The sequence below is a fragment of the Argiope bruennichi genome, chromosome X1, assembly GCF_947563725.1.
Source record: "Argiope bruennichi chromosome X1, qqArgBrue1.1, whole genome shotgun sequence".
Taxonomy (NCBI): Eukaryota; Metazoa; Arthropoda; class Arachnida; order Araneae; family Araneidae; genus Argiope; species Argiope bruennichi.
This window is the reverse complement of record NC_079162.1, coordinates 23020048-23035001: the sequence shown is the minus strand read 5'-3', so window position 1 is coordinate 23035001 and position 14954 is coordinate 23020048. Positions and strand designations below refer to the sequence as shown.

The 14954-nt window shown below is 30.9% G+C and overlaps 1 protein-coding gene across 2 annotated transcripts in view; it reads left to right on the top strand.

The window, feature by feature from the left end:
• Positions 1-14954, top strand: part of LOC129958981 (transmembrane protein 169-like) — a 51557-nt gene that overhangs the window by 24072 nt on the left and 12531 nt on the right. The window contains exons 1-2 of one of the 2 annotated variants that reach the window (XM_056071747.1): positions 5769-5797; positions 6239-6298. The gene's annotated coding sequence lies outside the window, so the exon portion shown is untranslated. Of the gene's footprint in view, positions 1-5768; positions 5798-6238; positions 6299-14954 lie in introns of those variants that run through there. The other variant, XM_056071746.1, reaches the window with a different exon arrangement.

The window sequence follows — 14954 nt, the reverse complement described above, 5'->3', positions numbered from 1 at the left end:
TAAGTAATGTTTCCATTTCCAGTATATGTAACGTAATGTTTTCATTTCCAGTGTATGTAACGTAATGTTTTCATTTCCAGTGTATGTAACGTAATGTTTCCATTTCCAGTATATGTAACGTAATGTTTTCATTTCCAGTGTATGTAACGTAATGTTTTCATTTCCAGTGTATGTAACGTAATGTTTTCATTTCCAGTGTATGTAACGTAATGTTTTCATTTCCAGTGTGTGTAACGTAATGTTTTCATTTCCAGTGTGTGTAACGTAATGTTTTCATTTCCAGTGTGTGTAACGTAATGTTTTCATTTCCAGTGTGTGTAACGTAATGTTTTCATTTCCAGTGTGTGTAACGTAATGTTTTCATTTCCAGTGTGTGTAACGTAATGTTTTCATTTCCAGTGTGTGTAACGTAATGTTTTCATTTCCAGTGTGTGTAACGTAATGTTTTCATTTCCAGTGTGTGTAACGTAATGTTTTCATTTCCAGTGTGTGTAACGTAATGTTTTCATTTCCAGTGTGTGTAACGTAATGTTTTCATTTCCAGTGTGTGTAACGTAATGTTTTCATTTCCAGTGTGTGTAACGTAATGTTTTCATTTCCAGTGTGTGTAACGTAATGTTTTCATTTCCAGTGTGTGTAACGTAATGTTTTCATTTCCAGTGTGTGTAACGTAATGTTTTCATTTCCAGTGTGTGTAACGTAATGTTTTCATTTCCAGTGTGTGTAACGTAATGTTTTCATTTCCAGTGTGTGTAACGTAATGTTTTCATTTCCAGTGTGTGTAACGTAATGTTTCCATTTCCAGTGTGTGTAACGTAATGTTTCCATTTCCAGTGTGTGTAACGTAATGTTTCCATTTCCAGTGTGTGTAACGTAATGTTTCTAATCTGAACTAAAATATTTTGTGAAGACTATTTCTTGGATGATTTTTTTATTCGGTTATGAATAACCAGCAAGAGCATCAAGTTTTGAAATTATCCAATTTCCAGATACTTCTGAGAGTTTAACAAAATATTGATAAGTATAATCCTATTCTAGGTAATAAAATGCTTTAAATCTCAGAAATCCCCAGTTACTCAAGTGTTAAATTTAATGTGTAATACAGTTCTCAAAAAAAATTATCAAAAGATTATAATTACAAAAAATCCTTGTAAATTTGTTGCTATCGCATCTACTGAAAATTTATCGATGGAAATTTCTCAAGACAAGTTTATGGAGTTCGGTTTTTATTATCTCCGTATTCAATGTAGGCATTAACTTAATAAAAAATGTCCAATTCATAATAAGGAATTGACTTGTTTTAGAAAACTTGTTTTAATTGAGTTTCCCATCATCTTAACTATAACAAACCATTTCTAAATCAATTGTCGAAAAACACGGTAAGTAAGAAAATACAAGCGAAGTTGGAGAAGTAAAACGTTCAATATTAATCAGTTAAATTGATGTTAAAGCAGAAACTACACATTTAATAATACAACTGTCTTAAAATCAAAAATAATACAAACGATTCTTCAATTTTGTTGCTGCCAATCCGCTATAAGTTTGTGAATGAATTTTTCTATTTAAATAGTTAGCATTTCGGAATTTTTCCATTCCGAAAATCCGACTTCTTGATCACTCGAACCAGTGTTTTTATGTGCATCAAATTGCATTCCAAAATGTGAGATATAATCAATTTTAGATCTTTTCAAATAGTTTAAAGCAATCCACTATTGACCACATATTAAATAAATCTGAGTGCTAAAAGCAAAAATAAAATGCATTAATTTTAATTTCACTTGGATTCCAAAGAATTAACTAAACTTGAATCTGACTGATCGTTAGATTAAAACTCGCTTTCAAATTCCAATTAATATATTTTTAAAAATTTCAGGGCTTCGTTACTTCAAAATTCTGCAGAATCCGCCACTTTTTATCCCGCTCGAGATAATTTTATATCATGAAATTTTTATTGTGATTGAAATTCGATTCCAATACTTCTAAGTGAAATTTTACTTTATGAAGGAACTAATTAGTTGAATGACATTTTAAGCCTATGACTTTATTAACGTTTAAATAAAGGTGGATTTAAACTCAGCCAATCATAAATTTCAGTAAGTCGCACATCATCAGAAATTAGAGTGCTATTGTCTGTTCTTTCAGCTTATACACAAGATATTGTTCTCGACAAGTACGTATTTGCTACTCTACAGTAGGGTGGAACGAAAAAACGAACTTTTGATTTTTAATTTGGAATAGCGCGGAAAAGTTGCCTCTTGGTGTAGATAAAAAAAATTATAAATATGAGCAATATTAGAGTACGTCTTGAGGTGCAGCAAGAGCGTTAAAGTGTCATAAAATTGAAATTTTTACTATATTTTAAAGTTTTTTACGAAATAATCAGCTTTTGATTTTTAATTTGTAATAGCGTGGAAAAGATGTCTTTTGGTATAGACAAGATAAATAAAAATTATTAGAGTACATCTTGTGGTGTCACAAGGACGTTAAATTTTCATAAAAACACACTTTTTGCAACTTTTTAAAGATTCTTGCGAGTCTCGATTAGGAAATAAAGAGCTTTAAATAGGCGTTTTAATATGAATAGAAAAATTAAATTTTACTCTTGCATTGGTATGGCATCCAGGAAGCTGAGTCATCACTGAAGTAGATGTTATTGAGGGGAGACTGAGTTATGTCTGCGTTTGGTGATGAGATGAGAGCTGGTGCCGAGTTCAGTTGAGTTTAGGGATGAAGAATATTTTACGAGCGGTCATTACGTAACCAATATCAAAGTCACAAATACCAGTGATCAATACTTTTCAAAGAGGGGTGTAATTCAAATCCGTGAAACGATCTTACTGGCGATATTCCGATTACAAGTCTTGGATCACGATAGAAAGTAACATCGATACGATCTGCCCAATGGAAGCTCTCGAACAAGAGTTCAATCATGCATAGGAAAAGTCCGTTAGCCACTGAAATGAACGGACCGGTTATTCTTGGAATTATCGTATCATTGAATTGCATATCACTGAAACTTATCGGAGCGGTGACTTTACTGGAAAGTGTGAGGCTTCACTGCAAAGTGCGAAGTCACCGCTCCACTTCATGGGAGCGATCATAACTTTCCGATTTTCGCATTTGACGTTGCGCTATTCCATAAAGATCATTTTTAATTGCTACTGTGATTGCATATATTCTGTTTACAACTGGCGCCATCTATTGCTAGAATATGGAACTAAATATTTTAAAGAAATGACATATATTTAATGGAGTCAATTCCCGGTCACGTGTCAGGTACCAAACAAACCGCTTCTGCTCACTTTTCAACCGTTCTGAGCATGTCGTGATGTCTGCCGATAAAGTTGACGAAACCATTGTTTAGTAAATATTACGTTAGTCGACCAATTATTAAAAACTTCTGATTTTTTTTAAAGATATTATTTTGAATTATTTTCTCCAAATTTTCTTAGTTATATAATTTTATTTCTTATATTAAAATTTTAATTAGTATTTTCAATGGAATTATTGTTTTTGCATAATAAATTAACATCGCTTTTTAATTTGTTTGGTGCCGCTTTATTCTTTCCGTTCCCATATCCTTCCCCCCTTTTTTTTATCCGAAGGATACATTTTTACAAATGACTATGGCAGTGTTTTTGAAAAATTACATATGTTCTTTTTTACATATTATTTAAATATTATTGAATGTTGAATCTTATGAATATAGTTCCCCCAGTTAGTTCTTTTTAAAAATAATTATTACTCTTAGATAAGTTAATATTTTAAAGCTTACTAATAAAATTATTATATTTTTTTCTTATGTCATTACTTTTATAAATATTGAGACTTGGATATTTTCAGTTTGCTTAGAGGAAAGAACATGGAACACAAATTAGTATATATTGAATAAATTATGTTTACAATTTCAAATTATGAAACATAAAAGGTATGGATACCTTTTTTTAAATCTATGCATCTTACGAATAAATAATTTCATTTTAATTTGTAGAAATCATTAAAGGAAAACAAACAAAATCACGCTTTCATAATTTTTATTTACACATTACAAATATATATATATATATATATATATATATATATATATATAGAGAGAGAGAGAGAGAGATAAAATATATGTGATAATTATTTGAAAAAATATGATCAAATGTATGTTTCAATGTACTTACTAATTCAAAAAACTAAAAAGAAAAACTTTACTATTTATCTGCATTTATTTTTCTAGACACTTAGAACAGAGTACACAGTAGACACACATAAACACAGCATAACAAGAATGTCAATGTAAATGATGAAATCAATTTTAATCAACAGAAATTATTTTCAACAGAATCAATTTTAATCCTAGATACTAAAGAACAGGTTTTTTTTTTATCACTAATAAAAACATAATGTTGAACAATATACTTTTAAAGCAGAACATTAATGAAATTTTTTTTAAATGCTAAAGTTACATTGATAAAATTACATTGAATGAATATCATAAAATAAAACAAAAACATACAATACAGTAAATTTAATAAACAAAAATAAGGTCATGATATATATATATATATATATAATAATAATAATATACAGAGAAAGAGAGAGAAGTTAAATAGGATATAAAGAGGAGTTGAAAGAAACACTTTTATGCTTTCACAGCATTGGATAATTCAAAATTGATATGTTAAAGAAATAGAAAAAAAAGTGAAACATGCATGTAGCAATGAAGTTGGGAATGAAAATTATATAATAAATGTGAAAAGACCTTTATTTATTAAAACAAAAATCACTGACGTGCACAGTTTTATAACAGGATATTATGATAACAGTCAATTTCAGTTTAAATACAATAAACTATTGACATTTCATTTTTAACTATAGAAAAGTTGTTTGATATAAATTCACTTTGAGTCCATCACAAATCTGCAAATGTAATTAGAAAACTAGTCATATTCACTTCCACCTAAGTTTAGTATTATAGCAGTTGTTATTTTTGCAACAGGAGTTTGTTTACTTGCATTAATTAAATTCAGATAAGATTTTGTAAAAAAAAAAAAAAAAAAAAAGTAATGTAATATTCATGTAAACATTTTAAAACCTTCTAAGCATATTCAAAATTATCAAAAATTTCATCAAATGTGAATAAAGTAAATTAGAAATGCACTCACGATTTTGTTTGATTGTTTTTGTTGGCAAATCACTTGCCAACTTCTTTTTTTCGAAGAATTTTTCTACAAAATTACTGGAACAGCTATATTTAATAAATGGACACACACTGAATGAATTCTTCAAAATGATCGGCGCATGTCACCGCTTTCGAAGGCTTGAAAAAATCTATACCAAAGTAACAACCCAAGTCAGAATTGTTGAAAGGAAAATAAGAAAATATTTTATCATGACAATCACTCTTGTGTTTCGCATTAAAGCATCCATCAGCACACCAGCATTTCCTCTGTTAACACATAATAAGAGGAAAGAAAATAACTCACAAATTATAACTTCAAATGTAAACAAAAAATCCGCTTCATACTTGGCGGTGAATGTTAATGGCAGACTGATCGACGAAAACGGTGCTGATGAAACTTAAATGGCATGCGTAGGAAGTACATGACATGTGACTCTTGCGTCACATGAATTGACCGTCAAAGGGTAAAGCGGTCAAAGGGCATCTTTTCACATAAATTCAATGTTCTACCCGAGTTCAATTATTCACTTTGTGGATCCGAATCCATTTCATATTGAACGAATGTTTTTTGTCTCTTAGCGGCAGTATGTACTGTAAACATTAAGCTATTAATGGAAAGCTTATCCGGTAAGTTATATTTGTGTTCAAAATTTGGATTATGAATGTTTGCATTCCTATCAAAATTTAGGTGAGGTATGTCAGATGAATCAGGGGACTTTGTCAATTATGGACATTTAGAAGGAGGAATAGCAGAAACATTAGTGGTTTTTACTGATTATTTCAGAAATTGTGGGCCCTCTTATTAAAAATATGAAGTTATTTATTTTATTTGAAAACTAACTACTAATTGTTTCGGATAATAAATGTGTTAATTAAGGTATTACATGAATTATAATTTTATTAGCAGTCAAGATAGTTTTCTGGAAAAGAAAAAGGATTTTTTTTTGACAAATGTTTTTGATTACTTGAAAATAGCTCATAACTGATAAGAATTTACTAAAAAAATTATTTGTAATATATTAAAATGTTTTGATTTATATATGCATTCTTTAACATCTTATTTTTTAGAAATTTTAATGATGAGGAAGGTGAAACTGAAAAAATAGGAATAAGAATAAAATCTGGAAGGTAAGTACAGCATTATATGTTCTTTTTATCTTACACCATTGATGTTAAGTGAATTATTTCTTAGTCTTATAGATTTTTAATTGTGATTCTTATGATGGACAGAATTACAAATATTTATAGATATAGCAATATATTTGCTTTATAAATATGCTTTGAATATAAAAGTCTAACATGTTTTAAGCAAATAAAATTTTTTATCCTTAAAGTAATTCACTTTACATGTGTGTGAAATAGCTGAAAAATTATAAAGTTTCTCCATCATATCTAAGAAATTTTAAGACTGAATTTTCAATTAACCTTCTCAACAAAATCTCATCTTTCAATTTCCTTAGAAATTTTTTGATTCTGAGAAATTAAAAAAGAAGGATCTTGACCTATAGCAGAAAGCAATCAACTTATTTTTTTTAACAGTATATTGTGTTCATAAATTTTTGTTAATATTTTGTCGGCAAAGTTATTGAAACAAAAACTGAATAGAAATTTTTCTTGAAAATCTTGTGTATTAAAATTATGACAAAGACAAAAATGTCATTCAGTGCTAATTTTTTAAAGAAATTCTAAAACTAGATTTATGTATATATTTTGTAACTATGAATTTATTTACCAAAATATTTTAAACTATGAAAATCAATAAAAGCATATATATGCAGTTATATTATAATTAGTCAACAATTTTACCTCTATGGTAAAATTACTTCCTAACATATGAAAAATACTACTAGGAAAAGCTGTTAGAATTCATATTTTTTTGCCAGGTGTATATTTTCTTAATTTGTATCAAGTTTATATTTTATATTGTATATTTCAAAATAAAATATATTGTTTAAGGGAGAACAGTAAAAATCTTGGTGTTGACACTTTTTATTTTAGTTGCAGTTCTTTATGATTTTTTTTTATTTATTCAGTTAAATATATTCATTGTGTAATTTTCTTAATAATTTAATAACTATAACCAAAACTTACAATTGATTTTTTCTTACCAAAACCAATTACAATGTCATTCCTTTGAGTGAAAATGAGTATTTTTGGTAAATTTCAACCAAAAATATTAGAAGCTAAATAATTTCTTATAAAAATAATGCTAAATAAAATGTTTCTCATTTTTCTAATTAAATAAGTCTATTTTCAGTTTTCATTCATTTAATTTGTTATACAACTAGATTTTCTCTTAAATTATGAAAATTGTTTTATTTGCATTATTTCTATTTATGGTTTTTCCATTTTAACTTCTGAATTTCGATAGCCACCATAATGTTCTGTGGGGAACAACCCAATGTGTTGGCCTTCCAGGGCCAGATTAACAAATAGACAGAATTCTCAACTGCCTAGGAGCACTGACAACTTTAGGAGAGGATAAGGTTTTAAAGTTTTTTTTTGTTGTTACTTTCAGGGTAATATAATGTTATGTTTTTATTTATCATGGATGCCATGTATTTCAGATTATTTAAATTAAATGAAGTATTACTTGAATTTTACAGCATTATTCTTGGACTTTTTTTCGTGTTTCTAAATTTGCTTAGATCAATTGGGTCCAATTTGTTTTATAATTCATTGACTGATTCATAAGTCAAAAACCCTGACAAGTTTCATAGGAGAACATTTGGATCATGTTAAAAAAGTTTTGTAGTTTTTTGACTAATTATTTTAAACTTTTAATTTTTTATATACAAGATGCTAAAACCATTTAACTTGAATGTGATCCACTTAAAAATGTTTTTTATTTCCATTTATCATTTGTTAATTAAAAACTGTGCATATAGAAAGTTAAAAATAATTGAAATACATTTAGATTTGGAAATTGAGGAGAGAGGTCTCTGATACTTGTTTTTTGTATGAGCCCTTATGGGGCGTAGTTTGATTTTACTTCTAATTGGGCTATTAGAGGTGTAGAATAGTTTTTGGAAAATTATATAGAAATTGTAACAGTCTGATGGTAAAGTTTTAGCTTTGGGACTCATGAGTCATATGCTTGACCCATATCCATTAAAGATCTGTGGTTTATATTTTTGCTATATCAAAATGTCTTATGTAAGAAACCACACACAGCAAAAGATAAAAGAAAAAACTTTGATGTAACTTTGGGAACCACTTGCAACATACGAGCATACATGCAAAAATGTGAGCAGATGTAGCAAACCTATGCAAGTGTTTTGTATCAATAAAATGTTTTGATAAATTTGCCATATAACATTTTGATACAACAGTGATTATGTGTAAGTTTAGTGTGCATTAAATCTGTCTTAATCAGATGATCCTGCTAGTCATCTGGTGTAAGAGTTTAGAGATTGGATACTACCTCAGGTTTTGTCCTTCTGCACAAAATAGCTATATCTGGTTCTCGAACCAATAAACCTAACATGTTTTTTTCATCGTCTGATCATGGTTTAAAATTGTGTGATCTATCATTAAACAATCTTTTTTTAACTTCAAAATGAGATATTCATTGAAATTTTGACAACCATTTCCAGTAAATGGATATTATCATTACTTAAACATTTTTGATTAAGGAACTCTAACTTCTGATACTGCAAACAGGTTTGCAGCATTACTGTAACAGAACTAGGTATTATTTATAAGACGTTATTTTACAAATGATTCTGGTTGAAAAAGATAAATTATTTTTCAAATTTGATGTATGTTTCAATATCTTTCCAATACATTTATAAAATAAGAACATTTAACTGTGAGTAATGTTAATTAACAAAGAAGTATTTTAACAACACTCTAAGTAACTCTTTAACACTGCATTATTTAATAATGATTCATTAATTTAAACTTCTAATCACAAGGCGTGTAGTATCATTAAAAGTCCTTAAAAATGGCTTATTTTTGATGATCTTTATATAAGGGCCTTAAAAGTGCTTATTTTTTTTATCCAAGGACTTATGTTTTCCTTCTGATTATGAAAAACTATTTCATCACGCTAGATCTGCTCAATTATAGGTTGTTTTTTCTTGGCATTGTTGGATTTTTCATAGTTTAATAAATCTAGAAGTCAGTGAAAAAGATTTTTTTCAGTTTAAAGAAATACTGAAAGAAATGGGAAAGCATATTTGTTCCATTTACTTGACTTTTCTTTCACCTTCTTTTTCTTGTTTGAAAAGAAAGAAAAATTCTTTCTTTTTAATTTTATGCATTCATGTTCATTTATTTATTACAAATGCCCAGAAGATTGGTTATGACACCATTAAATCTCTAGCCTTCCAATATTTCTGAACTTTACAGTAGAGACGAAAGGAAGGAGGCAAAGCCATAGTAGATTTAGTGTTAACCAGGGTGTACCTACATGGAGGCCCTCTAAATTACACCCCAAAGCATTAGTTATTAATGTGAATGATGAAAGTGCTAAATAATAGTCTTGTTTGACACTTCCAGTCGTTACTTGATTCATGTAAAACCATGAATGTTGGTTGTTAACAGTAACTTCAGTTCATCATTGTTTTTCTACACCAAATTACTTGTTTGTAGAGCATTTATTAGTTATATGTACTTCAACAACATTTATTAACTCCCTATTAGTGAATCATTTATTTTTGCTTTAATTAATTTTTATGCAAACATTTAGAACTTATTAACAATATTTTGGAGAATGTGTATTTCATTCATTGTGGACTGTTATAAGTGAATACACCGAATGATTCAAGGTTTCCAAAAATATATGTAAAAGTAAAATGCTTATGATGCTCTAAAATTATTTATAGTCATTTGTTACTCTTGCCAAAAAGATACCAAAAATAAATTAATGCCAATAATACTCCTTTTTTTACTTTTTTGTATATAAACTATTCAAAGGGAAAGAATTGTGATTGTCAAAAAATTTGAACTTGAAATTTTGCCTAATCTCCATGATTCAAACCTCCAAATAACAAATTTTTGGAATTATGTGTGCCTATGAATATGATAACTCAAAAACGCTTTGCACTGGAATTTCTAAATACTAAATTTGTAGATAATCTACCAAATTTTGAACAAAATTAATTTATATGAAGGTTTTGTTTGTTTGTCCAAGTGAACAGGATAATTTCTAAATGCAAAGTGCTATGTAGTAATATTTCACCCACATTTTTAGCATCTAAATTATGGATCCATTTAAAAATTTTGAACTGAATCCATCAATGAGTTGACCTTCTGTTGGTCTATATGTTCACATACATGTAAACATTGTAAAAAAAATAAACCTGCCAAAATGTAGATAAATGGAATTTGGTATCTAGTTTCTAAATCTGTTTGTTGTGAATTTAGATTCAGTTAGTCAATCAAAAAGTTTCGGAGCAGACCAGCTTTTTTTTAAATAATCTTTTTATCCTGGGATTCCACAAATAAGAATCTTTTTTACTCCTGACATTAACAAATTTGTTCAAAGTCCCCAATTTTTATGCCTGAGAGTGAGGTGATAAAACTTTTATTACAAAGTATGCAATTAATGTATTGGAGAGATATTTTCAACTTTTATATATTAAGCCAGTTCTTTGAATGTATCAGAGTGATGATCTGCTTTTGCCTTTTTATGTGTCTGATGTACATAAGTATGCAAAACAACAATTGTGTTTTTTAAAGTTTTGAAAGAAAATTTCTGAGTTGAAATTATTTCTTCAGTAAATTGCTAATGGCAGTATGTTTTTTCTAACAATGAATTTCATACTACAATTGATGAAGTGAGTGCAGGCATAAGAAGGGACAAATTGTTGGAAGACTTACATTTATGCATGTTTGTATTTGCATTAAATTGGACAGGTTAATACCCAACTTAATTTATTTCTTCATAGTTTCATTCATTAACTCATAATTCTATAGTAAAAAAAAATACTATTTTAAGGTTGGTTCTTATTTTCTCTCTAAAGATGCTTAAAAAATACTTATAAAATGTTTATTTTTCAAGATAAAATTAGTCTATATACTCTGGATAATCAAAATAGCCTATTTTTCTTACTTCAAGCTAATTTCTTAATGAGTATTTATTCACATTCTCCATCAATTTCTAAAAGGAACCAAATATTTTTTCCTGTTAATCTACTTGAAATTTGAAGTTATTGTTATTTTTTTACTATGTTCGTCCTCCTCGTGCTTAATTACCTATTGTCACAATGATAGATGGGTTATGGTAAGCATTATTACATTAAAAAAATGTTTCCTGAAGTTGCTTAGTGACACTTCTTATCCTTTAATGTGTACTTTTAAATTTTTTCATTTGTTTATATTAATAACTGTAGATTTACTTAATTCTGTGAATGCTTTTGTTTTATTTCCTATTTTTTAAAAAAAATTCATCTTATTTTCAAGTTTTATGTGTGATGAAAGGTTTGGATTAAGGAGGGAAAAAAATCAACATTTTTTAGTATTAATAATGCACAAACAGAGAAGTTTGCACAAATTTAAAGGAAGTTTAGTATTCAGTTTTCTAAATATGGATATTCTGATGGATATAAATATAATTTTTTTTTTTAAATCTTACCTTTTATAAATGAGAGATTATCCTTTTAAACACCTTTGAGTGGTGTGCCATAATCTTTTAAATATACTTCTGCTGAGCCTTTTTTTCAAAAAGCTATTTCTAATACTGGTATTTTTGGATCTTTCTATAATCTGAAGTCTTTTGATATTCAATGCACATACTATTTTGGCATTAGGAAATAATGGCCTTTGTTGCTAAAAAATCCCATTTTCATCGTATTTCAATATATATATATATATATATATATATATATATATATATTGTTACGAATTCTGTAAATTGGTGTAATTTGTCTTATGATAATGAATGTTATATGTATCCCATTGTATTTCAATAGCAAGTCGCCAAATTGGCGAGATATTGGCTCATTGGCGACGTTTTAGGCAACTAATTTTTGTCGCCAAATTTGGCGACATTTCGCCAAGTTTGGCGACGGAAGTTGGAAACCTTGGCGACAGAGAGGATTTTCTAGAGGGATCCTGATTTCTTGAATTCTCTCCAAGGTTCTGGATTTTTCTAATATGACATAACTTCCTGTTAGTGACGTCACTTCCGGCAGAGAGCATATAAAAACAAGCACGAAAGATTAGGAGTGGTATTGGAGCCTTAGACAGCAAGCAAGCTGTAGGCTGGTGACTGAGCTATTGAATGCGCAGTCTTCGTTAAATAAATAGCTTTATTTATTTTTTTTTAAAAGGATTCTGCTTATTGAATTTACTCTAAGCACATCGCAGGAAATTCGTAACAAATTGGCGTCAGAAGTGGGATCGAATAGTGAAGATAAAGGAAAATGGCTGATCTTCATCGAGAATCTCTGTCGAAACTCACTGTGGCCGCATTGAAAGACGAACTGTCGGCGAGGAATTTGCCCACATCAGGACTGAAAGATGACTTGATCGAACGTCTTCGAGAAGCTCTTGAAAGAGAGCAAAGTTGTGGTGGTATATCCGACAACGTTGGTGAAACGAATGAGCAGAGTAAGAAAGCTGCGGAAGAAAAGCAGAAGGAAGAATCCGCATTGGAAGACAAATTAACGCAACTTTTGTCATTCATGACAGAAATGAAAGCTGGACAAGTTGAAATGAAAACAAAAATGAAAGCAGGACAAGTCCAAATGAAAGCAGGACAAGTCCAAATGAAAGCAGGACAAGCAGAAATGAAATCTGAGATGAAGGAAATTAATAACGCCGTGAAGGTAGCCAATGCTAAAGTAGAGGGATTTGAAGGAAGATTAGAAGAAATGGAAAAGAAATTTGAGAAATTGAAGCAAGAAATGGAAGTTCAAGTTACTGAAGAATCAAGAGAGTCCTATGAAACTCCTCAAGAATTTGGATTGGCTGCTGCAAATCAATCTCAAAATGCTCGACATATGCCTGTTGTCAACAGACCCTGTATGAAATTACTGCCGTATGACGGACAAACATCTTGGCAGGTGTATAAGACGCAGTTCGCCATTGTCGCAGAAGCTAATGGCTGGGATCCAATTACCAAAGCTCGCCAATTGGCTTCTTCTCTCCGAGCCGAAGCTGCAGATATACTGAGGACCATTCCCGATAATGAACAGTTAAATTTTGATGCTCTTTCAAGTGCCCTAGAGTTGCGTTTTGGCGAGAAATGCCTGAAGGATTATAGCCGACTTCAGTTAAAGACTCGCCAACAAAAACCCAACGAAACCCTTCAAGAGCTCGCAACGGACATTGAAAAGCTGTCCCACCTCGCCTTCTCCGATTGTCCTACTGAAGTAAGAGAGACTTTAGCTGTGCAGTATTTCGTCGATGGCGTCAGAGACGTAGAAATACAAAAAGCACTACGAATGGCGGAAACTAAGGATCTGAAGTCCGCTTTAGTCTACGCGATCAAGTTTGAAGCGGCACAACAAGCATCGAGAAGGGATCGTCACTTTATCAGAGGTGCGGAGGTGAAACGAGATGAGGATCCTTTACTTAAAGTTATGACACAACTGTTAGAGGAGTTCCGGGGGATGAAGCAGAGGTCTGGAGAGGAGACAGGCAAATTTAAAAGAAACAACGCCCGTTGCTGGAAATGTGGAGCAGAAGGCCATCTCCAAAGGCAATGCCAGGCTCGCCAAGATCAACGGCCTAGGAGCCTGTCGAGGAATAATACTCAGGAAAAACTAGGTAGTGGCGGTCTCGCGGGGCGGAGGTTGCCAGAGAATGAAAAGCCCCATTTTGAAGTGTTACAAATTTCATCAAGCAGCGAGAATGGACTGTTTATTGAAGCGAATGTAAATGGATTTCCGTGTCGAATGGTCGTTGACACAGGGGCCAATGTCACCATTTTGCGCCAAGATTTAGCACAACAACTTGGCTTAAAAATTCTTCGGACACCGCCCTGCGTTACCCTTCAGACCGTGAAAGGGGATAAAATCCCCATTATTGGCAAGATGCATATAACAATTAAGTTTGGAAATGTGTTATATGGCCATACCGTGTTTGTAGCCGAAATCACCGACATTTTTATACTCGGTTTGGACTTCTTAACAAAACATAATTTTGTAATTGACTTTGAGAATAATGTGCTACGCTCAAATTCGGAAGATGTAGCGTTATTCCAGTTAGGAGCTGTTGAAAGAGAACCGTGTCATCGAATAACTTGTAAAAGTGATATTACTATTCCAGCTCGAATTGAGATGCTTGTAAGAGGGGCCGCTGAGAAAAGTCAAAACTTTCGACATGGTCTAACTGAATTTCCGGACTCTGAAAATTTTCCAAAAGGTGTATTGGTTGCTTCCGCACTGGTAGATCTTTCGAAGGAAACTGTACCAGTCAGAGTTGTTAATCTAACTGGTAATCCTAAAACAATCAGGAAAGGCGACGTATTAGCAACATGTGCTCCAGTCACCTGTATACAGAAACATCCCGAAATCATGTCGAAAAAGCCTTCTAAAGAACTCGAACTGAATCTGTTGAAGCCCACTGAATTGAATGAGGAACAGAAAAGTGTAGCATGGAAGCTTATTGACGAATACGAGGAACTGTTTTCCTGTACATCTGGTGACCTCGGGAGAACGAAATTGGCTCAACATCGAATTGAAACTGGGAATCACTCTCCTATTAAACAGAATCCCCGAAGACTACCAATTGCTAAGACAACAGAAGTTAAAGATCTACTAAGGGACATGCAGGAACGAGATGTCATCGAGCCTTCGTCGAGTCCCTGGGCTTCTCCCATCGTGTTAGCCCG